This window comes from Mytilus californianus, unplaced genomic scaffold (genome assembly GCF_021869535.1).
Source record: "Mytilus californianus isolate M0D057914Y unplaced genomic scaffold, xbMytCali1.0.p SCAF_20, whole genome shotgun sequence".
NCBI lineage: Eukaryota > Metazoa > Mollusca > Bivalvia > Mytilida > Mytilidae > Mytilus > Mytilus californianus.
Genome location: NW_026262669.1, coordinates 5800852 through 5813326, shown reverse-complemented (window position 1 = coordinate 5813326; position 12475 = coordinate 5800852).

The window sequence follows — 12475 nt, the reverse complement described above, 5'->3', positions numbered from 1 at the left end:
AAAAGACAAAGGATCGGACTTATAATTTGTTATAACTTATAACAGTCAAGTTAACATTTCAATTTGTATAATATTTCTTGTAAACTTGTGTATAATAAATCTTGTTAAATTTAATTACTGATTTGTGTCTTTTGTTGGCTACAAGTTAAAGGTGATTTCTGGCCGTAACAATGTCATCTCAAATAATTTAATGCAGCGACGTAGATCCAGACACGGTATTGGCCTTGTTTTAAACACGGAAGAGACACTTGTTGACTAATCAAACACATGCATCAGTTGTTCGGATATCAGATAAAAAGTAAACGCACAATCTTACCCATAATTTCGTAGAAGTAACACACCATCTGCTCCATCGTATGGTGTTTGATATCTTAGTAAAGACTTGAAGCTCTTCCATGTTCATACGTTAAACACTTCATTAACACGGGTTTGCTCCTTACTGAACACTTGCTCGAATAGTGTTATATACTATATACATTTTAAGAATGTATTGACCAATATGGTATGTATGTGTATCAACTCACTAGCGACATGGTTTCGCAGTATTAGTTCTTCTGATGAAATTATAATCGTCTAATTATGTCAGATTGTTACATTTTGACTTAGTGACACAGCATACATTTCTTATATCTACGAAATTTCAAAATATATTATTAATATTTTTAATCTGACATTAAAATTTAAACACACAAAAATTAATGTGATAGTGCGAGGAAATGCCATGTAACCTTAATTACAGTCGTTTTTATTTGTAAACCAACTAGAAAAAAATTGTTTTTCTGCTAGCAACAGATTAACAATGGTTTTCAATGTATTACCAAGACTCCAGTAGACAATGGTAGACAAGTTTCAGTGGCTTTCAAACTCTTTCTTGCTTTAAAACTAACAGGGAACATAAAGGGTATATATTACATACATGAGTCGGAGGAACATGATTTGCTGCCGTGTACATATAAATGTATCGTGTTGCTCAGGAGGTTAAAAAATCGATAATACGTTGTATTTTGTGTCTGAGGAAAAGAACAAGAGATTGTGGGTACAATGATTGGAACATACGAGTGGTCATCTGTGACAAAGCTATTCCATAACCGTAAAGTATTTCAAGATGGCGTCAGTAAATCTTGACTATTTCAAGATACAATTTCATCGTTTCCAATAGGAAGACATTGTTCAATGGTTATCTTGCAAGCAGACACTTACAAGTAAATCAATATTTGAAAATCGTATGAACAAGGAATTCAGAAATTAATGATGGCATATTTCATTGTGATTGTTGATTACTAAACATTTCAGGAAATACTATTGTCTAAGTTTAAATGCATTTTTTTTTATTTTGGCGAACTCTATTCTTTTGTAATATTGGAATTTACTAAATGTTTCCATAGGCAAGCGCTACTGTATGTAACTACATATATATGATAAATTGGTAATTTTAAGAGAAGAACTGACAATACAAAGGCAAAAGACAAAGACGAAAACAAGGAAAACTGATTGAATTAAACTATATTGACAATTGTGACGCCTCCTATGCTCTGTAGCATGGAAGGAGTACGACTTAATATCATATATCATTCATATCATAATCAGATGATAAAAACAACTTCATATGTAAATGGTTTATAATTTAGTAAGTTATACAAGACGAAGCATCAAACAGTAACAAAATGATAATGATGCCATGTGTAATCTTGAATTTTTCCTTAATTTATGAGTGTTTACCGTTTTTTTCTCGTTAAATCCTTTGATATTGACATTTTGATTATTGTCAGGTTGGCGTTTTAGTGACGTATAATCTAACATATCCTTGGATTAATTATTCCAGTTATCTTCCCAACATATTAGCTAGTTACTATTTAACATGTCTAATCTCTTTAAGATTGATAACCTGTGTATATGTCGTTCTTTGCAAAGCTAGTGTCCCTTTCTTTATGAATAGTTATGTCATATATATTAACACAAATACTAAACAAAAACAAAAACACATCTTTACCCTTACATATAGGTTTATATCAAACTGGATATGACAAAAACCCAGATATATTGATTTAAACATAAGATTTAAGTGATCGATTGTTGGTTACTTAACATCCAGTGGCAACTATTTGTTTTATTGTCCGGTGGATGTTTTATACTTGTACTTGCTAGAATTTTTATTTTGTGCGTATAATATAACAGGCGCAAAATACAATGTATGGTGTTAAACTTGTTTATCGAAACCATTGTCAGCTTTGCTAGATAAGTAATGACATGTTGTGAAAATAGTGTAACAGAAGCGAAATCGTGAGCAGGAAAGTTATCGTCTATCTGATAACATGAATTGCATACCGATTATACGACAAAGCCATTTTTTTATGTTTCCGTGAATTGATATATGAAATATGCTTCATTCACTCCTGTGATTTTTTCTTCTCGTAGTTTATCATGTTTTGTCATCTGTTTGCCCTTTTCTCAACTACTTTTTTTGTCATTTCGTATCTTCCACCTTTTTGTTTTTGTTAACAGATACAATTATACCTAAAAAATAGCCAGATCCTTCAAGGGTCAACTTTGCCTGAGGGAGTTGAAACCTCCGTTTTTTTATAATTTAAAATTTATAAATGAACAATTTTAGAAATGTTTGTTTTAAATCATGTGAGTACCGAAGTACTGACTACTGAGCTGGTAATACCATTGGGGACTAATAGTCAACCAACAAAGGTATCGACCCAGTGCTATAAAGAATGAAAACAACACGTTATAAAATCAATGCGTCCGAAGCGCTTTTCTGGATTAACCTTCATCAGGACACTCAAAGCCGAATATTTGAAAGCCAAGGGTGTTTAAGAACCGAAACAGTTAAAGAGCTATATGACCAAAAGTACTTAAAATAGCCAAATCCATCTGAAGTCAACTTTGCCTGCGGGAGTTGAAACCTCAGTGAGTTAATTTTTACCTAAAAAAAGGTTGTTATTTTTTTAATGTTTACAAGAATGTCCTTCTCATTCATCATTATCTATCGATTAAACTACTTAATATTTTACAGAGTTATCTCCCTGTAGTGTTAGGTACCACCTTAATATTTGACCAAAATTGCATTGTTAGGGCCCTTGTGTACACTTCTTGCCAGAGTTTTACGAAATTAATATTAAATAGGTTTATATCATCAGAATGATCAGAGCATTTTGATTTTCATCTGTAATGTTTACAAATTCCAGGTTTCATGCGAATTGCAACCATTATTATTTTTAAACCTCCACAACCTCCATAGCAGAGGTTATCAAAAAGTAGTGCAGCAACAAACAACAATTATTAATATTCCGCTTCAGTTAATCCGACACACAATATACATGCATGATTATATACATAGATATAAGAAGATGTGGTATGAGTGCCAATGAGACAACTCTCCATCCAAGTCACAATTTATAAAAATATATATATATATATGTATATGTACCCGGTAAGTTTGGATATTAAATTGATGTTATCATTTTTGCTTGAATGGTAAGGCAATATTTAATTTGATGTATATTTTACAAAATAATATATGCTGGTTTTTTTTATTACAGCAAATGTATTCCAAGAGTTAATGGATGATTATGCAACTACAGGATTTTATCATGGAAGCAACATCTTAGAAGGATAAGTGCAAATGTATGAAGGAAGCCTTGTGTACAAATACATGTATCAATTACATGCAGGAGAGAACACTTAAACATTACTAACATGTAGTCATGATATGGGAGTGGTGCATTCTTGAAATCTAAACACCTGGAATTAAATATTGTGTATATTTTTTTTCAACTACAAGTATTTTCATCATATCATACAATTCTAATTCAAATTATTGTGTCAACATGGCAGTTACTGTCTAAAAATGGAAAACATGCTTGTTTTAAAATGCATTTTATATAAATATATAAATAACAAGAATTTTTAGCTCATTGTGAAGCCAAACTTTGAGATCGTTTAATGGTATATGCCTGTTGTTTGTCAACATTTATTTTCTTTTTGACTTAACCTTAAGATCAGTGGTAAAATGAAAAACTGAAAACCATATATGAAATAAGAAGGAAATGGTTGTAGATAACAGCACGACTTTCCATATGGTATATCAAATATATTTCACGGAGCTTTCTATTTCAGTTTATTAATACAATGAGGTATGAGGTATAAATCAATCAGACAGTAACACAACAACAAAAACACCTGAAAGGCATTAAGGTGCTAACATACAGTCCTCAACAATAGACAGGTGTCTAAGCAATATGTCATGATCTGTTTTAATTGACCAGAGTACATCAGTTTGTGGCAGGGTGAACTACCTTTTTTCTTCAAAACTCTCATAAGAAGAATTGGCAACTTTTGAAAGTAATACTTGTCCATAATGTGATTGGAATGTCTCGAAACTGATGAACACAAAAAGACTTATATATATATATATTAAAAATGAAATATACATCAGTGCATACATCTTCTATAAATAAATCACCTTCCATACATCAAATTAACAAAACTATTGAGACTTGAACCCATCAAAAAATGTTCTAGGAGTGAACTATGGTGCCCTGGATATTTGCTTGCCTTCTTGGTTTTATTGCATTTTATCTGCTGCATTGAAGATATTGTGAGTTGGAGTTGGTGAATAACTATTATTTGTATTGTTTAGCAAGGTTGGCAAAAAAGCGGTCAATACTAGTATTGACCATGCCGGTGGTAAATACCGGGAAATACTGGCAAATACTGGTCAATTGAAATTTTGATTACTGGGTAAATGGACAAATATAGTCACAGGACAGAAAGTCACAATTAATTATTGAAGTTTTTGAATATATAAGGGAAGATCCTTGAAAAAATGTCTAATTATAAGATACATTCATAGTGTAGTTTATGGAATTGTTCATGAACATGGTTAAATGAAGATTTATCAAACATTAATCATACAAAGGACATATTTCTTGGCACCACTAAAAAGAGACTATGACAGCTTGTTTTCTTAACATATGTGTGTTAACTGTAATTTCATCAAGTGTAATAAAAAAACATTCAAAAGTTGTTTTATTTATAATATGTAATAGTTTAAGAAAAAAACAAAAATGGTTTAAAAAATTATTCTTTTCTTAACCAAAGAAAAAGTTCTCTCAAAACTGAATTGTGAATTTCTGTCTTGTGACATGTTGCCTATACAATTACTGTTAGTCATGAAAATATTAAAAAGTTCCAAGTCAATATTAGACTTTTCTTTAATGTTGTCTTTTCTTATATAAATTGAGATTCTGTATGAACACACTATTGAAAGTGATTATCAGAATACAATATTAGTGAAAAGGATAAATGAGGCATATTAAGAGTAAAGACCCTTCAAACCTCTATTTTCTGCATTTAACATGTTTAAAAGATTTTTATCATTCTGTTGAAAAGTCAGGAAATAATTTATTGTTTTAAACTGTCTTCAAAAATAACTTTTATGATTTGTTTCCTATTTTGTCAACATTTATCAGCATGATTAGGGGGCAGTTTTTACAGTAATTAAACTTTTGACACCTGCTAGCATAATAATAGGTAATGCTCTGATAATCCAGTCACCTTTAATTCTATTTACCTGTCAAAATCAAACCTTTTCAAGAAAAAATATCTTGATTTAAAAATGTTGAAATAATTGATATTGGATATAGCAATTTTATATATATCCCTAAAGTACATGTATGTAATATCATCATTACCTATAAGAACTAAATTAGTCATTATTCATGTTAATAGTTAATAAAACATACCAATATCAGTCTTTTTAAAAACTTAATCATGCCAAAGGAATTAAGTTAAAATAATTTTCTCAATCAACCAATATTTTACTAAAAATTGAGTTAAGCCTTTCAAAAGAACCATAAAAATTTCAATTGACCAGTATTGACCACTTGAGGAGTATTGACCGGGGCGGTAAATACCGGTAAATACCACTGGTAAATACCGGGGGCGGTATTTACCGCCCAACCTTGTTGTTTAGGACCAAGAAAAATTAAGATACAAAGAGAACGTAAAATAGAATGGAAGTATGAATACATCGTCAAGACCAAGAAGAATATTTATATATATATCAAAATAGAATGTGTACTAGATAATTATTGACTTATCTAAAATATGCTCAAATACTGTGAAATTTGTGTGATTGAGACTCAATTCACCTTAATTTCATTTAAAAAATATAATGTGAAAGCTCGATTCACATTAATTTCACGTGAAAAAATTAACGTGAATTTCACGTGAAAGCTCGATTCACGTTAATTTCATGTGAAAAATTTCATGTGAATATCACGTGAAAGCTCGATTCACATGAAATTCACGTAAATTTAACGTGAGTTTCACGAGAAAAAATAAATGTTGAAAATATGCCGCACAGCTATGTTTTGACCTTTGAATAAAATAGTGGTGCATATCAACTTTCCATTTTAGGATATATTTTTTTCTGAAACTTCATAGAAAAAGTTTTAACCGTAAAGGTAGCTCCTATCGGAAATTGAATGTCTATATGTACAGAAGTGCTACTTATAGTTTTCTAATACGAATAATATTCTGTATGATTTCTGACGTGCCGTTTTAACTGGATATGTTTACCTCTTCTTAACAGTTTCCACCTCGTGATAAAACACGGGTTGCATTCAAAGAAATTCAAACACTTCACACAATATTCTGATCATAGTTTGAATTACAGATTTTGAAATTATTACTGTCTGTATCGTGATTGGCGTGAATATTAAACTTGAATTTTTGGTTATTTTTCAGTACTTGGTAAGTGTAATATACCATACAGATAAGTATATTTTATTTGTATATGACATGTAGAAGGAAAAGATGATAAATAACGATTTTTGTAAAGGTTGTCTTTATTGAATTGAAAAAAGTAAATAAACACACACTACATTGAACCATTCATATAGATCCATGTAAGATGTTAGCCTGGATCAGTATAAAAACAATAAATGATAAAGGTATCATTGCCATGCTTTCATTGATAAGTTTTATATAGCAAAGTTTTAATCAAGTGCTTTTAAAGAAGATAACATGCAAATATCTATTTCAATTCTATGCACACATTTGGTATATACATTTTCTATTGATTTGTTAAACTCTTTTAGATATCACATAAAACAAAGATGAGTATGCATAACAAATATACCTACATTATTAGTGACTGCATTGCTCTAATAAAGTAAAGACTTTTTTTTTTAATTTAATCTTTTTTGTAAAATATGTACAGAGTTAGCTTTCGAAAGAATAAAATTTTAAATTGAAACACACACACACACGCACACACGCACACATATATACCATGTTGATAACATGCACACGCAGTTATATGAAACAACATACAAGTTTTGAAATATTTATGTAAAATGTTAGACTGAATGAAAAACTACATATGTCAATTCGGTATTTTGATTAAATAACAGTTTTCGAAGGAGAGGGTAATATAAAGACGGTCCTCATTACTTTACATTTGGTATAAACTGTTTGTTAACGTTTACAGTCCACTTGTATTAACATTAATCAAACAAAACATTTTTTATTGAAAAAAAAAAATATATGCTGCCTTTGAAAAATATGTTTCAGTTTAACATTAGCCACGGTATACAATATTAAAAAAATGAAGACCAAATTTCGTCTTCTAGTGTGTTTTTGTGTGTGTGTGTGGGGGGGGGGGGGGGGGGGGGGGGGGTTGCAATGTGAAAAATATTTAAGTCAGAAACCTCAAATTGTGTAAAACGTTTCCTTCATTAATTCATAGATAAAAAGATTTGATTTGAAAGCTTTTCTTTTAACATCTCCCTATATGATTCAATATAACTTAAATCATTGGTCAATAAGGCATCCGTTTAATAAAGTGTGGTTCAAATTAAACCGGTGACAATGCGACAATAATTACAATGTATATATGGGAATTTCAAAATATGTTCAACAATATCATAGTAACGTTCAATGTGATATCGAATCTGAAAGAAGTGTTTATAATCCAATGCATAGGGTATTGCGAAAAAAACCAAACACCTTGTATAGATAACTTGTTTTAAATTGATTCAAACTTGATGAAGGTATAGCAGTGAGAGTTAATGGACTGGAAAACACACTACCAAAAGTAATAGTGTACACAGTAATTCATTTCAATATAACCTTTAATACGCACATATAACTAAATATCACACAACACACACAAAAGGGAGTTTCACATTTTTTTATTATAAAGGACAAATCAATATTGTCAGAAAAAGAAGTTGCATTTGCATTTTGTATAACATGAAGACAACACAGACACTATAAAATAAAATAGTTCTGTTATTTCTGAAACCCTAACACATTGTATGTAAAAACTTCTGGAATGACTAAAAATATATATAATGCTCAATAATCTGACAAACATATGTCTCTCATATTAAAATAGGCTGCTATAATTTTACCATTTATTCAGTTAATTGCACAGTAGTTTCAAAACGTCATTTCCCAATCGTATTTTGTATTCCATTATCTGTATTTTCAGCCCGTGAGTGTCAAGCATCTAACACATAAGTATAACTTATAAATATGTAGACAATGAATGACATAACCATATAACGTTGTTAGAAGAGTTCGATCTTTACATGTTGCAAGACAAAATGTTCGATGTCATATCTGCAGTACCTGCAGCAACCTTAGACGTTACTGTTTGAGGTCACCTGTCTGATTGTTGAATGATCGGTGACATGAACCTGTCTGATCAGTGATTCATCGGTGATCGATACAAGCTTATTTAGCTTAACTGACGGATTCATTTTGATAATTACCGTGACAAAATGAATGCACTGTTTTGCAGTCAGTCATTTTAAATGAATCTGAATGAGTTATTTCTTAAGAAAATGTGAACAATATCAGAAATTCTCCAATAAAGAAACATAAACTTTTGTATGTGCTAACAAAAAGTGCAACTATGACTTCCTTTTAACAGAAATAATGAACTGTATTTATTTCTTATTACTTTTTGTACATCATATCTTTTTTGTACGACTTTGCCCCTAGCAGAGCTATAGAAAAACAGTACATTAACGGGTGTTTCACGGACACTTTTTAGATGATACACGGACACTTTTTAGTTGTTACACGGACACTTTTTATGAATAGAATCAGTCGTGCATGATCAGTGAGTTCATGAGCACTTTAAACTTCAAAATTATATTTGAACTGTTTGTTTCACCGACATATTTCCTGTCTTTTTTATTAAAAATTTACGTTGGAATCAATAACTATTTTTCTTTTCAAACAATTCCAGTATATAACTATTCATATCAATACACTAATTGATTGACCATTTAACTTCGAAATGTGGGGTTATAGTTTTTTCCTAAAAAAATATTCTGATCCCCAATTTTATGAGAAAAAAAATATATTGTGGTCAAGCAGATGACAAAATAATGTTCTGATTCCTGATTTTCCGAAGACCGTATATAATAGTGATAATTTCGAAAAAAAAATATTTGGGTGATAGAGTTGAAAAACGAAATAATTTTCTTACTCAGAAAAAAAACATACTCCCCTTTTGAAGCTAAATGATCTGTTCGTTAATGTATTTTGTTTTCAATATATCGACATGGATAGTATTCTGGACAATGCTGAAAGTAACGAAATGCTGGTGCCAACGTTTATATTTCAATAAAAAAAAACCAGGAAATATATATAAAAAAAAATCAATTCTAATCAAAAGATAAAATCCCTATCAACTCACCAATGCACGATTGATCCTATAGATAAAAAGTGTCCGTGTAATACATGTTCAAATAGATAGCACATTTTGAAGAAAATCATTCAACTTATGTCACCAATTTTGGACGGTAAGCTGCGATTGGATCATATTGTGACACGTGTCTAATCTTGATCAACATTATTAGAGACATATAAAAACCTATAGGCATGAACATTTAATAAACAATCCAAAATATATGCCTATATATATATCTTATAACAAGACAAAATCCATTTTTTCACAACATTTCATTCACTAATTAAATAGGAAATTCATTCTTTTTATACATTTATATTGTTGTTGAATTCATATATATTTAATTCATATATTTGGGAGCAAACGTACGATTTTTTTTTTGTTTTTTAAGGGGGAATGGGGGAATGGAATGGCACATCCTGCATTTTTTCAAAAAAAAAGGATCAAGCCTGTTTAATTTAAATTTATTTTAACCCACTTTTTCCTTTTTCCCAAAATAAAAATCAAATGTTAGCTTGCTTACCTCTGAAATGTTTTTCATACATTACTTACTTGCGAAGTTGCATTTTAAAAAGTCTCAAACGTGTTCGACATTCACCTTTTACTTGACATGGTTCTTTTTCATAACATATTAGATTCTTGAATTTCTTGAGAAAAAACTCTCAGCTGAAGGGAAGTGAAAAAAAAGTGTGTTTGAACTCTCACTTACATTAACTGATATATGGTCATTTAAGTTTCTAATCTGTTTAATTTTGCTACCTCTTCTAAATGCAAAATGTACTACTTCTTTCTTGAAACGTCGTACAAGTCAGATACAAAACAAAGGTAACAAAAAAACAGGCCGGAAACAAACTGCCGTATAGTTCTTCTGCACTTGTAGTCAGGTCAAAGTCCTCGGCTATCGCCTCGGACCTTCAACTGACTACTCGTGCAGAAAAACTATCCGGCGACGGTTGTTATCGGCCTGTTTCTTTGCTACCTTTGTATTGTATCTAATACATATACATATGTCATTTATTGGATCGTCACCTTTTGTGTGATATGATTTCAATCAATGAATCGAACAGAATTGGTAATCAATTGACTATCCTCGAAACTCTTTCATGTTATGTTTAAATGAAAACAATCCATCACACATCGATGGGAAATTAAAATGTATTCAAAACTCCATGGACTAATCAATACGTGAACACACGGGTAATCTACTAATCTTCTAGATTGACACTCCTTTGTTGTTTACCTCAATATTTAGACAATTCTCGATATTTATATACTGCGCTGTAAGGTTGATTGCCTTAAATATCATACGATTCAATTGTCGAAAATAAGCTTCTGCTAAATATCTGAATGCCTTTGTTACCAAACAATAGTCTGTAATGGTATGCATAATGGCATAATGTAGTGTTGTGATATTCTATTACATTGACAAACTATTGTTCACACTTCAACATTTATAGACTTTGATGTTTATTTCTGATTGTCAGTATAAACATAACATGTTACCCTTGAAAATTCATTTTTTATTTGCTAACATAAATGCATGGGTTAACTCTAACTGTCTTTTACCTTTGTACCCAAGTAATGTTATCGTTGTCAACATTGGCACATTGTCCTCTAAGCATAAGTTACTTGATATTTTGTCAATCTTCAACAGTTCAAGTCGGTCCTGTCTTTGATGGATAAAGTAATATATTGTATACGACTGAAATAATCGTCCAATTTAAAGTAGATGTTTGCCGAGCTTCTTGTTAATTTAGGTATTGCTAAAAGCTTTGTAGTGATTATCTTTATACTCAATTCATGACATTTGACAGCCTTAGTAAACGTATAAAGGATTGATAATTTAGTTTTAAACATCTCTGATTCAAAACTCTGTATAAATAAAGTCAATTATTTGTACAAGCACACAATCATATCCTATCACTTGGCGTACCGTATGTAAATTTATGTCTTCTGAGCTATTGGATACTTAGGATAAACAAAACTGGTTTTATCTTTCAGAGACAAACTGTTTAAAATTGATCATAACGTCATGTGGATATAACATATTCAAGTAATAAAATGGAAAATATGCGTAATATATAAGTCATAAAACATAAAATATGCAAATGACATTTACTATTTGATCCATACATTAAGCTTGACTCGTAATAAGAAAACGCTAAGTGTATAGTTGTATACCTTAAAAGTCCTCATGTTTTATTATAAGTTACACATTTATTCAAATTACTGTTATTTTGGCAACATTGACTTCTTTAACAAGTAACTTAATTCTAGTCTGAACAATAAGTTAAGTCTTTAAGTCAATTTTCAGACTTATCAATGGAGATCAATCTAGTATCGTTCAGACAATTAGCAGTCAGTTTAATACTATTCGGTAGCTTTTGAGACAATTCAGTATGTTGTTGATGTGTTCAGATAAATATCATAGACTGAACAGATCTTAATTGACTGCAAGCGAACTGTCTGAACAGTACTGCAGTGATCGCTATGGATAAGTCCGAAAAATAACAAAAAGTCAGAAAATGACTCTATATTATGTTGTTTATAGATATAAGAAGATGTGGTTTGAGTGCCAATGAGACAACTCTCCATCCAAGTCAAAATTTATAAAAGTAAACCATTATAGGTCACAGTACGGTCTTCAACACGGAGCCTTGGCTCACACCGAACAGTAAGCTATAAAGGGCCACAAAAAATTACTAGTGTAAAACCGTTCAAACGGGAAAACCAACGGTCTAATCTATATAAGAA